The 18,292-nt window shown below is 35.3% G+C and overlaps 1 protein-coding gene and 1 pseudogene across 3 annotated transcripts in view; both read right to left on the bottom strand.

Moving 5' to 3' along the window:
* Positions 1-18,292, bottom strand: part of LOC150100211 (uncharacterized) — a 218,361-nt gene that overhangs the window by 150,121 nt on the left and 49,948 nt on the right. The gene's annotated exons all lie outside the window — the stretch shown is intronic.
* On the bottom strand, positions 15,521-15,670 carry LOC150100212 (U2 spliceosomal RNA; annotated as a pseudogene).

The raw sequence follows: 18,292 nt of genomic DNA, 5'->3' as shown, positions 1-18,292 counted from the left end.
GATATGATTGTTAAATAGGTGTTTTTTATCTAGTTGCACTCCGAGATATTTGACTTCTGTCTGCCATGGAATCTTTTCTCCAAATAGGTGTATGTCATCTTTGCTGTAGACCTTCATTCTGGAGAATAGTATGGCTGAGCTTTTTGGGGGGCTTTACTTGGATCCTCTAGTCTGCCAACCACTTCTCCAGTGTATTGATGCTACCTTGAAGTCCTGATTGCCAGTTGGGAATGATGATGAGATCTTGATAGTATTGCAGTATCATTCCCATATAGGGCAGTGATGGTTATTCTCGGATTTTGTGGGATGTCGGCTACGTAGATTGAGAATAGAAGAGGGGGCCAAGAGAGAGTCTCTGTGGCATGCCTGCCAGGATTTTACGTCTGGTTGATACTATTCCATTTAGTTTTATTCACATATATCTGTCATTGAGGTATGAATTAATTAGTTTTACTAATTTTATTGGCATATTAAATTCTATAAGTTTGTAGAGAAAGCTCTGATGCCAAACCTTGTCAAATGACTTCTCTATGTCGATGAATACCGCTGCTGTGTTTATAGGTTCCATTTGTAGCCATTTGTAATAAGTTCCACCAGTCGGTGTATTTGTTGCACAATGTGGAATCCGAATTGTTCATTTGGGATAATTCCAAGTTTATCTGTTGATGCTTGTAGCCTTGAGAAGGTGAGGAGTTTTTGCATTGATTAGTTCAACATAGCCAAAAGTTATAGAAATTAATAAGACGTCGTTGAATGAGGATGATATGTTCATAGGAATAGAATGCAAGGAACAAGGCATCATCAGAGAAGACAAAAGGAACATGATGGGACAAGGGGTTTTTGCCAATGACTGAAGAGAAAAAGAGTAGAATTACATCAGAGGGAGATGGATTCAGTGGCAGTTTATCTGAAACGATCTGGTGTGAGATAGATGTGAGATGAATAGTTTATCACAAAAAATAAAATTAAATTAAAAAAAAAAAAAGATGGAAGACAGAAACAGGATATCTATATCTATAAGAAAGCAGCTAGATGACTCTGCAGAAGAGGAGTCACCTATTAACCGGATGTCTCTACTGGATAGCATCAAGTATTTTTTGGGAGATTTTTGGTACACTAGTCCCTAAATATGAGAAAAGTATTCTATGGTTGGTAGATCTGGGATTATAGTGTCAACAGTTGTATAGATAAGGACATGCCTAGAATGGAAATTATATTGAGGTTTTTTTTTTTTTATAGGATCAGTCTATGGGTGTGATGCATTTGTATCAAGAAAGGTTAAGAGGTGTAAGTCAGCTCACAAGAAAAATATGATCTTGCCTAAAATGCTCAAATATTATTAAAAGGTTAGAGGAAGAGAAAACAGAACTATGTTTTGGTAACATAGAATCTCACTGAGTTGTACTCCCCTCATTGAAGAATGGCAAGGAGATCACAGTTTGAGACATTGATTATGGAGATCTAGTGTAGCTTGGAACATTTCAGTACTATATGGAGTGCCAAATGAAGAAGAAGAGGAATAGTATCTGGAGACAGAAAACCATCCTCCATGACAAGACATGAACAACTAGAGAAAGATAGATAGAAGCAACAACTGGCAATCCAATTGCCAAGGCACCTGATACCTGGTGAAATGTCTTCAAATAAGTCAAGAGCAACCACACAAGTTTCTCCAAACCTTTTGTGACTTGTGTTCAAAGGTAGGATGGTAATGTTGATTATGAGCACTGCTGTAGAGTAAGAGTGGCAGAATTCATAGTGGTGATTACTAATTAACTGGCAGGATTCCAGGTGGGGAAAGCAGAGACTGTTTGACCTTCCTATTGTTTTTGAGAGAAGTGATATGAGGACAATGAAATAATAGTTTGATGCCTAATTTTTATTTACCTTTTGTTTGGGATGGACTGAATATAAGTTTGCATCAGCTTAACATGTTGTCATACTTAACTAGCACCTACTCAACAGCATGGAATATGGGTTAATTCTGGAGAACAAGTTTTGAACATAATATGGAGAAATTATAAGATTTGCTTTGGATGTCTATAAAATAACTGAAGAAGAAGAAAATGATGTCAGGAAGTCAGTCATCGTCTTTTTTTAGTCAATGTTACAATTATACCATATGGATGTTAGAAGGCAATCATATTTGCCTTAGATGTCTATAGAAGAAATAGAGGAGGAAAAGAAGAAAATGATGTCAGGAAGTCAGCCTCATCTTTTGATGTTACGATGATACCATATGGATGTTAAAAGGTGAAGCACAGAAAGGAAAAGTGCAACAACAGCCTTGATGAGAGAGAGAGAAAGAGTTCAAAAGGCTCAACACAAAACAAGTTTTCTGTATTTGTCATTTTCAAAGTTAGATTATAACTTGATTTTTTATAGCTGTTGCAAGCTGCCATATATGCAGCAGTGAAAGTTGCAGTTTGTAACTTGCACTTATTGGGGAACCCAGACATGATCAGTAGTTGTAGCATTTGGGGTGGAATGAAATGGTCTTCATGCCTGCAAAGATTGTTTCCATTATTTGGTCAGTGCAGATGTTCAGATCAGAAGAAGAGAAACAATCAGACTGTGGAAAGCAGGAGGCATGAATGAAAGAGAACAAAGGAAATGTAGTTGAAGTTATGGTTTCAGTTACCAAGAGGAGAGCTGACATATACAGTGCATTAGAAAGAAGAAGAGATAGTAAGAAAAGATCAGGTTATTTGAAGAATGGCAAAAATTCTATGCTATTCTAGTGGATAAATGGATAATTTCATCATCTGTTGAAGGAGGTGGTGATGGTTTGGAGAGCTTTTTCATGTGACACATTAGGTCCTTTAGTGTATCTAGAGAGGTCCTTAAACACTGCAAGCTACCAGTATATGCTTGATCTTTTTTGTGCCCTCTAGTATTTAAGTGAACATAGCACCTTACATTAGTTCCATTCACACAATCCAGAATGCAAACAATATCAAGTTCCTTCCTAAAATTTTATTTTTTTAATATAATTCTGACATTCAAGCAATCTGTTCACTCCCCTGATTTGTTTTCAGCTCTTGTATGTGTAATCACTAGTCTTTGATCAAATGTTTTATTTCTAGTGCATCTCTGACATCCATAAGATTACAGTCTGAATAGTCTCTTGTACTACTGTTTTAGTCTTTCAGCCAATTTGACTCTAATTCCATACAAATTTATTCAGCTGGTCTCCCCCCCCTCCCCACCCATACCAGTTTTGCTTATTCTATTATCAGTTACCACATTTAACTTGACATGTTCACTAAAAATTGTGCATAAACAGCTGAAATGTGTTACTTGTATTGCTAGCATAGTTGGATGAGTAGTTAACATACTCTCTACCCAACAGGCTATGGGTTCATTTTCCTATAGACTATTTATGAATAGTTGTGAATGTCCTTAGGTAGAGGGTGAGACCACCCTGCTTACCAGAGAACTAAGTGTCTTGAAATAGTTCCATTATTTTATTTTATTTTTTGCATAATTCAGAAACATATAAGGAACTAATTTTTTATTTAAAAAAATGGAAGTCAAAACCTAAAAAAAATGTGTTCTAAGTTCTCTATTGAAAAGTCAGTTGATGTTCTCTTGTTCCAGACTTCATAGTTTTTGCTTTTTTGTTGCTAATTTTCATACCAAGAGTTCTGAATATTTGCAATGAATTATTTATTTAGGAGTATAACATCATGTGCATTGAAGTAAAGAGACTGACATTAATATATCCAATTTTGATATCAAATTGAGTGCCACTTTTGTTTGTAATGTGATCCATATAGATGACAAATAGCAAAAGAGATAGTGCATCCTTCTCCTATGCTAGATTTTACATCAAACCATCATCCTGCACATGGATAGTTTGGAGGTCGAAAGTGTTTGTTACATCCTTGTAGTGTGTGTCAAAGACATGACAAACTGAAAGCTAGTAAGAAGAAAGGCAAGGGTCAGAAACCAGAAGCCTTGGGAAGTAATGGTGATCCATTGGGAGATGAAAATCATCTGACACCTAGATGTCTTTTTTTAATATATGCATATCACTACAACACATCAGAGGTTTAGCAAATAAGAGGATGGATGTAAGTTCTGCTCAACAGCATCCATAGAAATATCTATAGTAGAGAAACAACGTGGGAACTGACTCACAGTGGCTAAAGAGAGTCTATGTGGCTAAAAAGAGGTCATTAATCAGCAAAACTGCCCTCTTTTAAACAGTACCAAGAATTTTTGATGGGGTTTCAAGTGCACTACCCCAAATGTGAGAAAAATTCTTCCAAGGGTGGACAGATTTTTACGAACTAACTGGACAGATGAAAAGTAATATTGAATGAAAAAGGATGAAGTTTTCTGGAAGCCAAGGATGCTACACTAATCATGGATTTGTGCCACAAAAAATCTAGGTATAGTCAGTGCAAGAAGAGAGATCTGGTCTTAACTCTTAAGCTGAGCATTAACAAAGGTAAGGAGAGAAAAAATAAGGTATTTTTTGCAAGGAAAAAAAAAAAAAAAAAGACAAAAACTGTTTTGGAAGCAATGAAGATGACTAGCTTGTTATCAACCCATTGAAGAATTGTGTAGAGATCAGTGTTTAAGGCATTTGTCATGATGAGTGGATAAGGCAAAGATCGTGGAAAGGACATGAGATCAGTAAGGCATAATGCATTTCCTACTAATGTATCCTCTGGATTAGTAAGAAAATCTGAAGAGGAAACATTCTCAACCATAATACACAATGAATAATCTGAGAGAAAACTCCCAATCCAATTGTGGGCTGCAATTGAAGACCACAATACAAACACCATCAAATGTGCTGAGTGCAACAGTACAAGTTTCTCCAAACCTTTCCATCATGCTTGTCCAGAAGTGAGTAATGCAGGTGAGGAAATCTACTGTGAGTCTTTGTTGAAAACAGAGAGGGGAAACTAAGACTTAAATGAAAATGAATTTAATAGATGTAAAATTTCTGCATTAGTATCCGAAGCATCTTCATTATATTCCCAAAAGAAATACAATTAAAATGCAAATGACAAAGTATTTTAAAAAGCATCATCCATAGTGTAAGACAGCAAACGTCGAACAAATTCCTAATTTTTAAATAATTATGTACAAATATAATAAGAAAATAATTCAGAATTTATAGAACACTGACACAAAAATATTTCTCAGAAAGGTAATAATCGAAGACCATTAGATCTGTTTAAATTTGGATGATGTAGAAAGGCCTCATAGCTCACTTGTATAAACATTCCATAAGGAATGTAATTTTGTGTAAAAAGCTTGTTTTTTTCTTTCCAAAGTACTCTATGTCTGGTCAAGTTAACAAGTTCAACTAAACCAAGTTGCTCAAGTTTGTGGTATCTGCAAATCTATCAAATTATCTGAAGTAAGACAACCACAGGAGCAAGGGATCTGGTAGACACCTGGAAAGTTGGATGGAAGAAGCTTGTCTTTGGGTCAGGAAAGAAAGGTAAAAAATTTTCCTGACAAAATGAAAAAGCACAAGAGCATGGAAAGGCCTTAGAACTTTGGCAATATGTTTAGATACATATTTCCAAAATAGACTGAAGAGGAAACAGATTTCTTCCAGAGACTGGAAGCCTAAAGCTATTTCCCAAATGATTTGTTGATAAAAAATGCCTCAGTAAAACAAATTTTTAGAAAGCCAGATTTGATATAATTTAATTCTTGGCATAAGTCTTCAGCAGAAAATGTGCACAGTGTAACAAGGTCGTCATGGTTCCAACTTATTGATTGTGATGATAATGATGAGAAGTAGTATTGTCAAAAAACTGAGAATTTTACACTATCATCAGGCTGACAAACAATCAATAATCATGAAGGGCTAGCTGATTGTTTTTCTTTTCCTAGAGTGAACTGAATTCTATAATGAATCATACTTATTTTTGAGACAAAGAGTTCAAAATCAGATGTAAACCTATTCCATATCACGAATATATCATCAACATACCTGTACGCTACTGTAGGTTTAGGAAAACTGTCACAAAGGAGATTTCTGTTGTCTACTTCCATATTTAATTCACCATGTCTACTAAAAATTGTGCCTATACAGCTGAAATGTTTTACTTCAGGCACAAACTTGTTTGCTTACACTTGGATAAAGGATTTATAGTATAACCAAATGGAAAAACTTCCAACAATGTGTTGAATTTTTTCTTCAAATTATTTATAAGACTATTACACTTTTTTTATATAATCTTTGTCAAGTAGCTTTATTTTATCCTCCTACATGTTTTGCTAATTTTTTCTATTGGCATCTTCAGGGAATACAAACTAGTAAGCTAAAATGAAGGTTACAGACTAGGTTATAACTGATGGTTCTAATTCATACAAAAAATTGGTATTGTGCGTGTCTCGTTAACGTGATTTATTCGTTATGGTTCATGACGTAATTGTTATGAAAGTTCATTTCTTTGATGTTCAATGATCTGATTAAAGTTTTCCAAATTTCTGGTAAAATTAGATTTTGATTCTTGTTTAGGTTTTCAGTTTTACGGGCGACTGTAGCTGCTTCTTTAAAGGTTCTTGAATGGTAGTTATCTTCTATGTATGGCATAAGGCTCTTATCCCACTCAATGTGATGGTTAGTAGAGGCAAAGTGGCATGAAAGGCCTGAAATGTCTTGTCTGTTATTTCTGACATATCCTATGTGTTCTTTCTTTCTGGTTTCAAAGCTTCTAGAGGTCTGACGGACGTAACTAATACCACATGAGCAAGTTGGTAAGTGGGAGAATAGATTCCAAATGACAAGTACTCTGGAGTATATATTATATACTCCAGAGTACTTGTAGAATGGGTGAGGATCTTTTGGTGATCTTAAAAATTTCCGAATAGTGTTGATTGGTTTGAATGCCACTCTGATCTTATGTGGTTTTAAAAGGTTAGCTAATTTTTTGGAAATGTTGCTGACAAAAGGAATCGTAATTGTACTGATGTATTGGACGTCATCACGTTGCCTATGTGGTATATCAGTAAAGAGAATCTTGTTATAGTCTTTTTGGGTAACCATTTAAAGAAAGTTCTCTGGATATTGTAGTTAATTCCGTTAGTAGGTCATCCTTGTCTGTCGTATACTGTATAGCTCTTTTCTTGAGACTATGGATAATGCTAAATTTCTGAGCTATGTGATGAGCTGAGTTGAAATGGAGTACGTCCAGTATTTGTAGGTTTTCTGTACACAGATAGGTTGATACTATTATTGGTTTGTTTCTTTATTAAAATGTCAAGGAATGGCAGTTTTTCATCTTTTTCCATTTCTAATGTGAATTTGATGGTATTGTGGAAACTATTGATTTGGTTGAGGTAATTCATTAGTTCTTCTTTCGTATGATCCCAAATGATAAAGATGTCATCTACATATCTGTACCAAATTTTCGGTTTTTTTGGAATGATCTGGGATAAGATTTTTTTCTCTAGAACTTCCATGAATAAGTCAGCACAAGGAGGTAAGAGGGGGCTACCCATGACTAATCCAGTGAGTTGTTTGTAGATCGTTAAAACAGGAACAAGTTAGAAGTTAAACAGTGATTGAACAAAGTAGTGATGTTTCTTGGGAACAAGTTGTTAATGACTTAACCACTGGAATGTTAGTAAACAGAGATGTAATGTCCAGGCTTGCTAGTATATCCTCTTCAAAGATAGGGATGTTTTTTATTTTATCTATAAAATGTTTTGAGTTTTTAATATAAGTATCCGAGAAGTGAATGTGTTGTTGTAAAATCTTCGCAAGATACTTGGACAGTTGGTAAGTGGGAGAATAGATTCCATCAACTATTGGACGTAATGGTATACCTTCTTTATGAATTTTTGGAAGGCCATACAATCTAGGAGTTAGTGGGTGCATTGATTTTAGCTTTCTTATTACTTCTATAGGCCAGTTATTCATTCCACGTAATAATTCATTGGTGTCATTATGGTTTTTTGTGGTAGGATCTCTACTGAGAACTTCATATACAGACCTGTCAGATAACAGATTTTTAATTTTTTCTTCATAATCTTTAGTATTTAATATAACTGTATTATTACCTTTGTCGGCTTTGAGTATGATGATGTCTTTATTATTCCTTAATTTGAGAAGCGTTCTTCTTTCCATTTGGTTAGAGTTGGAGTTAGGAGATCTTGACAGAGCTGAAAGGATTATGCTGCTTTTTAATTGTAAGTCATCAGCTATTGGAAATGGTAGTAATGAGAAGGCTTTTTCTAAGTTGCAGATGAACTCTATTTTAGAAATGACAGTGGGTTTTAAAGCAAAATTGAATCCTTTTTTGAGGATAGAGATCTCAGGTTCACTTAAAACGTGTTTAGATAGGTTAATTATCACTTGGTTATCTGGTAGAGACGGTTTGTAGTTGCTATGATTATCATACAGCATGTTGAATTTATCAATTTGTGTCTTTTTGCTGTGATTAAATGTTTTGGTAAAACTGTTGCTAATCATATTGTCTAATAGTTGCCATGTCTCAGCGTCAAGATTATTAGAGATACCTGTGAATAAATTATAGCACTGTGAGCCTATTTTGCTAAGCATGAATCTCGTATGGTGAATTCTTTCTCTAAGAAGAGCATACGAAGTTCGTTGGTAAATCATGTTTGCTTGTCTAGTTTTATAATATTGCTTCAAACGAAGAAATTTTGGGATCATGCTATTGTCTCTACATCTTTTTAAAAAAGTCAGATGGTTTAAATACCTAGCTTTTTTTGCATTTTAAACCTTCGCGATTGCGTACCTTTTGTTTGGTGATCTCGTTGATCCTGTTCATTATGTTGAATTTTTTCTTGACAATTATTTATAAGACTATTACACTTTTTTTATATAATCTTTGTCAAGTAGCTTTATTTTATCCTCCTACATGTTTTGCCAATTTTTCTATTGGCATCCTCAGGGAATACAAACTAGTAAGCTAAAATGAAGGTTACGGTTATAACTGATGGTTCTAATTCATACAAAAAATTGGTATTGTGCGTGACAATGTGCGTGTCTCGTTAACGTGATTTATTCGTTATGGCTCATGACGTAATTGTTATGAAAGTTCATTTCTTTGATGTTCAATGATCTGATTAAAGTTTTCCAAATTTCTAGTAAAATTTAGACCTTGATTCTTGTTTAGGTTTTCAGTTTTATGGGCGACTGTAGCTGCTTCTTTAAAGGTTCTTGAAAAGGTTTTTGTATGAATTAGAACCATCAGTTATAAATGAAGTCTGTAACCTTCATTTTAGCTTACTAGTTTGTATTCCCTGAGGATGCCAATAGAAAAATTGGCGAAACATGTAGAAGGATAAAATAAAGTTACTTGACAAAGATTATATAAAAAAAGTGTAATAGTCTTATAACTTCCAACAATGTTTTACTTGTTAACCAGAGATGTTGGTGAAAAGAGATACTATATCTAGACTATTCATAGTATATGAAAGGCCTAAAAGAAGATAATAAGATAAATAATTTTGTGCAGATCATAAAATTTAGTTTTAGAATTTATTTTGTCTAAAATTAATTTGATGGATGAAAGGACTAACATATGCCTGATGGACTGCATTTAAATGGTTTTGGAGTTAGATGTTCAAAGAGTGTTGTTCAGTGAGAGATTCTTAGACAAAATCAGGAAACTAAAAGTATTAAGTCATGTAGTCATGTATGGGTTCAGCCACCCCTGAGACAAATGAGAGTGTATTCAGAAATAATTATGCAATGCTGAATGCGATTTCACAGGTTTCAAATCTGAATGGGTTGGTAATGACATTATACAAGGGTAACTGTAAGTCCAAGGGGATTGAATTGCATGTATACGAATGCCAGAAGTATCAGAAATAATGGAAAGATGTTTTTGGCATAGGTTAGCTCGACTTGGTCAAAAATTATAGGCATCAGTGAAACCCTGATGACAGAAAATGATACAGTAACATGAATAGAATGTAAAGGAAATTGTATTTTCAGGGAGAATAGAACAGGAGGGGTATTGTTGATGACAGCTAAAGAACTTCAACCAACAAAATAAGTTGAAGAGAATTTTAGATCTGGGAGAGATCTAAAGGTCATTTGATAGCCTCAAAAGATCTCTAAAGAGATCATTTGAGGCTATCTGGTGTGAGACAGAGGCCAATGGGACCAGGTACATTGTTGGTTGCTGCTGACCAGGATGTCCAGAGTAAGATGTGGATGCCATGCATCAGCAGATTAGTACTCATTTGTACTAATCTGCTTGAAATGCAGGCTGAGGATTATTAAGAGAGATGTCAACTATGGAGACACAGACTAGAGGATGGAAGGGGGCATGACAAGATGGAAGTGGAATTTATACAGCTGCTAAGGGATAATTACCTGAAACACTATGTCATGAAGGGGATCAGGAGTTTGAGAGTGCTGGATCTGGTAAGAGCATCAGAAGATATAACCATAAACAAGGTGGACACTCTGCCTCCAATTGAAGAGTGTGAAAATGCAGTCATGTTCTAGGAAGTTGCCAAACATGTTGAATTCTCTGTCAAGAAAGGGTTTACATTGAACTATAAAGCTGGTAATTATGATGACAGACTTAGGAAGAACTTGGCAGCAGTGCCATGGCTTGAGAAGCTATAAGGAAAGAATTTCAGTAGTGCATGGGAAATGGTCAGGGATTGTTTGAGAGAAGCATTATCAGACTGCACACTCATGGTAAGGAGGATAAACCAAGTGGGAGTTAAGTGAATGAGTAGTGATATGAAAGCAAGAGCTGCAAATAAAGAAAACACTGTGAAGGGAATATAAAGAGAAAGGTGATTGATACTCATGAGCAGCACAGAGTGAAAGCAAGAAGGATGACTGGCATGGTGAGGAAGGCAAAATCATCAGATTGTGAGAGAAAATTAGTTAAGCAGAACAAAGTAAATCCAAAAGAGTTTTTTTTTTGTTATGCAGCAAGTAAGAGGAAAGATGACTATGGAAGAATGACTTTAATCAATGCTGATGGCAGGAAGGTGACAAATGCAAAAGAAATACAGTCAAACTTGTTATTGAGCACCACGGGACAGACAAAATTGCCTTGTTATAAATATTACTTACTATCAGTGATGAGTTAAGTCTACCTCCTATTTTTTTTCAATAAAACATAGATTCAAAAAAAAAAAAAAACTTAGAAGTATTAGAGAGAAAAAATAATATAATTACATACCTATATATTATTTGTATGAATAGACTTGTATAAACTACAATACACTTAATATTAAATGAATTTATTTGTCCATGATTTTAAAACCATGCACATAATACTAAACAGTTTATTTCTATGTAATTAAAAACTATACTAATTAATAATTAACATAATTTCAATTAGTCTTTTTAAAAACATGATGTCATGTCAGTCTTTAAATCGATGCAACTGTTGTTGCATACAAAATCATCACATCAGATTTGTTTAGCAAATTTTTCTGCTTGAGCCTTCAAGAGCCCACGAAGTATTCCTGGTGAGATTTTTTTTTTACAGGGTAGTTCACCATTGCTTTCCCAAACCTTCCAATTTTATCCAGGCTCAGGACCAGCATATGGATAGAATGTATTTGTGACTGTTCTGGGGGACGAAAAACCTGAGTTTCCGGGTTAAAAAAAAACCCTACCTCCGTATGAGACCAGCTAACTCACCTTTAGTCGAAAGAGACCAAATAAAGGGTTCCTCACGTCACTGATGGGAATTGAACCAAGGTCTTTCCGACCAAAGGCTTCGTCTATACTGACTGAGCTATGACGGCTCAAATGTGATCCTCTCCATTACTTTAGACAGCAGTAATGCAAGAGCAATAGGTCATAAGTATAGGTTTGATGTGTGGGGGGGATCTGATCTGATCGGATTTTCCCTTTTTAGTCGTTTCCAACCGTAGGTGACTTTGTAGGCATTGCCCACAAAGTATGCCTGCTGGATATAATATTATTATTTGATAACCTCCATGGAGTCAACAGACTCATCATGGGAGGTCCACTCAACCAGCAACATGTCTATCATAATGAGTTTTGAAGTTATTTACACTACCTACACTCACAATACACTCAGGTAATGTATTCCACTCACTAACAACTCTCCACATAAAAATCTACTCCTCACACCCTTTTTTGGCACATCTTTATATAACTTCTAGGGATGGCCTCTCTTTCTTCCCTTCTTAACATCCACTCTCTTTTTATAATTCCTTCTGTAATAATCTGATAGAATCCCTTAACTAATTTGAAGATCTCTATCATATCTCCTCTTTTCCTCCTATCCACCAACCTCTATAATCCACATTCTCTCGAACCCTCTTCATAATCCACACGTCAGAGTTCTGATATCACCTGGGTTATTCATCTTTGGACCCTCTCTAGTGTTTCCACATCACAATGAAAACTAGATGATCAAATCTGAGACCAATAGTCCATATGTGGTCTAACCAATGGCTTATATAGCGGCGCTACCACCACCTCCTTATTCCTACATGTCAATGTACTTTTTATCAGAGCAGCTACATGATGTGAAGTCTTTGCAACACACGTGATGTGCGTGAAATTGGTCCAAACAGCCTTTGTAAGAGACCAGAAGGCAAATGCCATTGATAAAGGTAATGAGTTTTCTATATTTAGCTCTTTCAAAGTCAAAACTGTTTTGCATGTGCTATAGGCTTCAGCGTAGGCTGTGTATGAAGCTGGCGATTTTGTCTCAAGCCTTTTATGATATACTGGGTCGAGTTCCTAAGAAGTGGAAGGAGGGCAAGATTGTGCCACTTCATAAGGGAGATGATAGAACTCGAGTATCAAATTATAGGCCTATCTGTGTGTCAGGTGTTGTGGTTAAGTTGTTGGAGAAGCTTGTGAGAACTAGGATCCTGCATTTTTGATGGACAGCATGGATTTGCTAAAGGGAGGTCATGTTTCAGTAATCTACTTACTTATTACAATAAGGTGATGGTTTCCTTCACAAAGGAGAGGGATATACAGTGATATACTTAGATTTTGCAAAAGGCATTTGATAGATTACCGCATGATAAGTTGATAGTCAAACTAGAGTGGATGGGGTTGGATATTAGATTAGTGCATTGAATCGGAGACGGGCTATCTGCTAGGTATCAGCAAGTTGTGTGTGTATGGGGGAGAAATATCCTGGAAAAGGAAAGTTACTAGTGGTGTACCTCAGGAGTCTGTTTAAGGACCATTACTGTTTAACTTGTATGTTAAAGATATTGGCAAAGATTTGGATGGAGATATTCAGTTGTTTGCAGATGATGCAAAGTTGAGACGAACTATAAAGAATAGAGAAGATGTTGTGGCCTTACAAGAAGACTTGAATAAATTGAGTGATTGGGCACTTTAATGGGGATGAGAGTTCAATGTTGCAAAATGTAAGGTTCTAAAATTTGGGAAACAAAAATAGGAAGTAGAATTTAACCTTGGTGGAGATATATTGTCAGAGGTGGAGGAAATAAGAGATCTTAGGATGACAGTGGATAAGGATCTGGAATTTAGGGGACACATTGTCAAAATTGTGAAGACAACACAAAGACTTCTGGGAATGATGCAGAGAACACTAACTTGTAGAAGTAGGGAAATTCTTGTTCCATTATATAAGGCTTTGATTAGGCCACACATGGACTACTGTGCCCAGATTTGGTCACCTAGTTTTCAAAAGGACAAAGAGACGAATATGAGGAAAGATTGAGAAGATGCAATTTACAGGGTCTTGTGGATAGGAGGAATGGGGGAGATGTAATAGAGACCTACAAGATAGTAAGGGGTTGTTATAGGATCAATGCTGGAGAGATTCTACAGAAAACAGTGGGAGATCAGGGAGAACCAGAGATCATCCCTGGAAACTGTATAAAGAGGGTGTGAGCAGGAGAGTGAGAAGCAGGTTTTTTGCACGCAGAGTTATGAATGATTGGAATGCCTCTGAGAATGTCTGCAGAGAATTTGAGTGTGTTTAAGGAGCAATATGATGAGCTGTATGTATGATAAAAGGGCCTTCTAGATGAGTCTTTGACTCCATGGGGTCTTGGGTAATAATAATAATAACAATAATAATACTGATTCCCCCCCCCCCCTTACACTGCCTATGTATATCTCTTGGGAAACCATGGCCTGGATACTGGATGGGAATCTTGAACAGAGTGGGGAATGAAGGATCGCATTACAACGTGGATAAGTTTCATAACAAGATCACAACAACTATCTGGATCTGGAGAATGGAAAAAGTGGTCTGATCATGGAAAGGAGAAGTATTCAATGAAATATAGCATTCAATGAAACTTAAATCAAGTTATGATTTGAATTACCAAGAGCAGAGGTAACCTCAAAAGTGTACCTGGAAACGTACTGGTTAAAATAAGATTCAGAATGTTGGGTAAGTGGAGAGGATTGTTGGGTATTCTGGTTGATAGATGAACAATTTGCTTTGGACCATTGTTTATTGCAAATAGCTCAACATCACTTTCAACTTGGTCAGTGGAACTGAAAAATGGGAGCAAGCTTGAGTTGTGAGCATTAAGGTCAGCAAGAAAGATGATTTCATTTACAGAGTTGTAGCTTATAGGAAATCAATCTTCAAGGATAAAAATTCAAAGAGGTTGGAATGATTTTCAGAACTGGAAGAAGCAGTAAAGACAGCAAACGAATGATGCATAATGAGGCCAAGAATTCTTAAGCCACAGAAGGTCAAAAAGAGGAGATTCAAGATTAGGCATCCTCTAGCAAGGAATATCAGATGACACAAAATCACAAGTCCTATTCTTGCAGAAGAAGCAATCAAATAGAGTAGTGTGGACAGATAAACTGTGGTTGTTGTCGCAGTAATCTGGAGATCAGGTTTGAACGTCTGTAGATATGATATACATCATTTTAGTTAGTGTTTATGCGATGAATGTTGGTGAATTTTTGTAAGTTTTTTTAGTTTTTAAATTTTTTAACAGAAGTTTTTTTTTAATTTTAACCACAGTGACTTTTATTTTTTTGATTGCTACCTTTCATGTGTAGATAAACCTAAAATAAATTTGTACTGGAGTTGAGCAAAGGATTATTTGATGATCTTGTCATGATTGTGTTTAACAGGTGAAGATAAAAAAGCAGGATAACATGCAGTAGGAGATAGAATCTATAGACATGTTGCTCATACAGTCTAGAACAGTGTTTTTCAAACTTTTCTGACTGTAGCCCACAATAGAAAATACATTTTATATTTCGACCCAACATGCATATATGCACAGCAAAGCGATACCCTAAAGGGACTGAGGTTGTATAAAATAGCAGGCAACTCAGAGCAAAGGAGGAGCAAGCCCCTGAGCTCTTCGCCCATTCCAAAAAGAAGGTTTTTTTTTACCCACTTAAGGTTTTCTGGCTGGTCTCAGAAGAGAAAAGAGAACTAACCAGTTCAAAACAGCTGTCAAGCCAGTGAAACCCTTATGAAAAGCACTAATAAAAGGAATATATGGAATGCCTGTGTCTATTAAAGTCATGCGAACTAAGGCAACTCCAATGCTAAGGATTGTATTTTCATAAGCTCTCTGATCAAATTTTCAAAGTTGCTACATATGCTCGGATTTGAAATAAGATTGGATCTTTAATATCCCCTATTTCTATCAACCGGTTTAATATCTTGTGGCCCATATCAGATATTAGACTGATAAGAACAGATACTATATTCTTATCTTACCCAAAAGGCTGCGAAATGCAAAGTTTAGTATCCTTTTCAGTTTTTGGAAGGCCACATAGCTTACTACACCATTACCATTAGCTGCCTTTCTGTTGCACTATGTCTGAAGTCGGCTATCTCCATCAGTGAGAAATAAAACACACACACATATATTTTTTTTTTTTTGCTCAAATTATTCCACTGAGAAATGTATTAAAGGAGCACTGCATCCATTTCAAACGATTCATTAAAATGCAAGTACATTATGATCTCCCTCTGAAGCTTGTATAGTGTGACCACAGAATAGAGAGTCATGGCTGGCAGGCTACCAAGAAGAGTCAATTCATGTAGAAGGGGGGGGGGGGGGGGGGGAAAGAAATAAGGCGATGTACTAATTGGTCACCAATACGCGAAATTACGTGCTTTATATGTAAAATTTTCCAACTGTTATACAAGCAAAATAGTTACCACTTTAAAAACTACAATAATCATAAAAGAAAAGTTAATTTTCTGACGTGTAATAATAAACAACTCATCCCACAATACGGATTGATTACCCTATAATCAGAATGGATTCTCCTTCTTTTCACATGCGCAGAAGTGTCGAAGGGTCTCACATGTGGGCTTACTATACTCCTTTTCATCTATTTATCTAAACATCAATTTAGATAAAATATTGTTATTGCTCACTTAACAGGTACTTATCTGAAGAGAACTATTCAACTCACCACAGATATGTTTGTTATTTTATCAGTGTTGTTGCCAACCATTTTCTCTCTCTCTCTCTCTCTCTCTCTCTATATATATATATATATATACATACACACACACAGGTCACCCTCGTATAACGCAGATGTTAGGTTCCATAGAAATGCCGCATTATACGAGACTTATAGATCACATAGAAAAAGTAGGGTTAGGTTCCGAAATCGTTTTTTTTTTTAAATTATATAAACAACAATGACATATCCAACAAAAACAATATTTTTATTTAATTCAGGTAATTCATGTAAGTTAAGAAAACATAAACTATGAGACAAATACATAGTATAAAATTATAAAATTTACAAATTGTACATACATTTCATTGCACATAATGCATAAATGTTTTAGACAATAAAATAAAGTGCATATTTTAGAAATAACATTTCGTAGATGTTCTTTAAGTGGCTGGAGGTCGTCACCACTTGAAATCTCTTGGATATCATTTGTATAATTCTCATATGTATGTAACTCACCAGAAAATAAACTGCTCAGCTTGAGAATAACACACTTATGATTTTAAATGCACTTTCCTGGCAGAAAATGAAGACAATTTTCAACAATAAACACTTTATACAGTAAATTCTAGATAGCGAACCTATGGCACTTGTGCCAGAGATGACACATCTGAGAATTTTGCTGGCATGTCAACAATTTACAGGTGATATCCTTTTATATGCTTATAAATTATTCAAGTCTTTTTTTTTTAATTGTTACAATACGTACAAACTGAATTTTGTTTTACACAAGACAGCAGCTATAAAGACATGCATATGATTGGTGCGGTATTAACAAAAGATCGCGCGACCCAAAGACAAAAGCAACAGACAAGTGTTGAGTTGAAATGCTAATTCTCTTCAATCGAATTCCATAACATCTAAAACTGTTATAACAACATTCACTATAGTTTTAAAAGATTCACAACAGGGTGTCATTTATCATTCCGATGGAACTTCTCATTACGAACTGACTCAACTCACACAAACGTTTCAACCCTTGTTTGAATTTTATGGCTTCTTGTTTGCGTTTGAGGTGGCAGCTGAACTCACACATTCATTATATGGCGTGTTTCAATTCTTGGTAGTCTTTTATTTTAAGTTAGCCTTTGTGATCTGTCATAATGACACTGAGAATTTCAAATGCAATAAAACAAACACTTATTTCATAATTGAAAATTGGACAATAGTTTTTAGTTAGATACTGTGTTTCGGTGCAACATATTGTTTTGCTTAAGTCTATACAGCATAGTTTCTGTGAGAGGGGACATGTGATTTATTAGTTAGCGCCGTTTTTATTCCATCTGCCTCTAATTGCATTATTTGTTGAGAATGACACAGCCTCTGTACAGTACCTTATTCAGTGATGCAATAAAACTAAATTCGATATTTATAACTACTTGCGCGATACAGGCAGACACAAATTTAACGAAGATAAAATTTGATTTTTAAGTCCTGTGGTGAAAAATATGAAAAAAATAAATAAAGAGTTACTAGAAATTGTAGACCGCGTTATATCAAAAACCGTGTTATATGAGGGTTACCTGTATTTATTTTTAATTTTTTTCACCTTGGTTAAAATATACATTTGATTAGGTCGAAACAACAAAATATTTACACTAAAATGCATGTTAAATACATGTTATGTATAACATAAAAATAAAACAAAAACATAAGTGACAGGCAAAAGACAGAAGGATAAGACATTTTCACGTTATCACAGAAAAGGAAGTACAGTTTTAAAAGCAGAGGAGGCACCGCGGTTCCTCATGTCTTTCACAACTATGTCATTTTTTTTTATAGTCTGTACATGCTGCAGTTTTTTCTTCTACATGAGGAGAGTAATCTCATCTTCTCGTCAACCAAAGGGTACTATTTGGGTTCCAGTCTGCAGTTAATTGT

The sequence above is a fragment of the Typopeltis vanoorti genome, chromosome 13 (genome assembly GCF_054136105.1).
Source record: "Typopeltis vanoorti isolate ZY-2024b chromosome 13, IOZ_Tvanoo_1.0, whole genome shotgun sequence".
Taxonomy (NCBI): domain Eukaryota; kingdom Metazoa; phylum Arthropoda; class Arachnida; order Uropygi; family Thelyphonidae; genus Typopeltis; species Typopeltis vanoorti.
Note: the sequence above shows the minus strand (reverse complement) of the source record. Positions and strands in the feature narration are given on the sequence as shown.